Source organism: Chiloscyllium punctatum, unplaced genomic scaffold (assembly GCF_047496795.1).
Source record: "Chiloscyllium punctatum isolate Juve2018m unplaced genomic scaffold, sChiPun1.3 scaffold_1928, whole genome shotgun sequence".
Classification (NCBI taxonomy): domain Eukaryota; kingdom Metazoa; phylum Chordata; class Chondrichthyes; order Orectolobiformes; family Hemiscylliidae; genus Chiloscyllium; species Chiloscyllium punctatum.
In genome coordinates this window covers 7,501-9,264 of record NW_027311661.1, presented here as the reverse complement: position 1 = coordinate 9,264, position 1,764 = coordinate 7,501, and positions in this window count along the sequence as shown.

The following is a 1,764-nucleotide window of genomic DNA, read 5'->3' as shown; positions in this document are numbered from 1 at the left end:
ATTTGTACCGACCCGAAAAAATTCTAAGTGTCAGTGGTTACTGATTTATACCAACCCGAAAATATTCTAAGTGTCGGTGGTTACTGATTTATACCAACCCGAAAATATTCTAAGTGTCAGTGGTTACTGATTTATACCAACTCGAAAAAATTCTAAGTGTCAGTGGTTACTGATTTATACCAACTCGAAAATATTCTAAGTGTCAGTGGTTACTGATTTGTACCAACCCGAAAATATTCTAAGTGTCGGTGGTTACTGATTTATACCAACCCGAAAATATTCTAAGTGTCAGTGGTTACTGATTTATACCAACTCGAAAAAATTCTAAGTGTCAGTGGTTACTGATTTATACCAACTCGAAAATATTCTAAGTGTCGGTGGTTACTGATTTATACCAACCCGAAAATATTCTAAGTGTCAGTGGTTACTGATTTATACCAACTCGAAAATATTCTAAGTGTCGGTGGTTACTGATTTATACCAACCCGAAAATATTCTAAGTGTCAGTGGTTACTGATTTATACCAACTCGAAAAAATTCTAAGTGTCAGTGGTTACTGATTTATACCAACCCGAAAATATTCTAAGTGTCGGTGGTTACTGATTTATACCAACCCGAAAATATTCTAAGTGTCAGTGGTTACTGATTTATACCAACTCGAAAAAATTCTAAGTGTCAGTGGTTACTGATTTATACCAACTCGAAAATATTCTAAGTGTCGGTGGTTACTGATTTATACCAACCCGAAAATATTCTAAGTGTCAGTGGTTACTGATTTGTACCGACCCGAAAAAATTCTAAGTGTCAGTGGTTACTGATTTATACCAACCCGAAAATATTCTAAGTGTCGGTGGTTACTGATTTATACCAACCCGAAAATATTCTAAGTGTCAGTGGTTACTGATTTATACCAACTCGAAAAAATTCTAAGTGTCAGTGGTTACTGATTTATACCAACTCGAAAATATTCTAAGTGTCAGTGGTTACTGATTTGTACCAACCCGAAAATATTCTAAGTGTCGGTGGTTACTGATTTATACCAACCCGAAAATATTCTAAGTGTCAGTGGTTACTGATTTATACCAACTCGAAAATATTCTAAGTGTCGGTGGTTACTGATTTATACCAACCCGAAAATATTCTAAGTGTCAGTGGTTACTGATTTATACCAAGTCGAAAATATTCTAAGTGTCAGTGGTTACTGATTTATACCAACTCGAAAAAATTCTAAGTGTCAGTGGTTACTGATTTATACCAACTCGAAAATATTCTAAGTGTCGGTGGTTACTGATTTATACCAACCCGAAAATATTCTAAGTGTCAGTGGTTACTGATTTATACCAACTCGAAAAAATTCTAAGTGTCAGTGGTTACTGATTTATACCAACTCGAAAATATTCTAAGTGTCGGTGGTTACTGATTTATACCAACCCGAAAATATTCTAAGTGTCAGTGGTTACTGATTTGTACCGACCCGAAAAAATTCTAAGTGTCAGTGGTTACTGATTTATACCAACCCGAAAATATTCTAAGTGTCGGTGGTTACTGATTTATACCAACCCGAAAATATTCTAAGTGTCAGTGGTTACTGATTTATACCAACTCGAAAAAATTCTAAGTGTCAGTGGTTACTGATTTATACCAACTCGAAAATATTCTAAGTGTCAGTGGTTACTGATTTGTACCAACCCGAAAATATTCTAAGTGTCGGTGGTTACTGATTTATACCAACCCGAAAATATTCTAAGTGTCAGTGGTTACTGA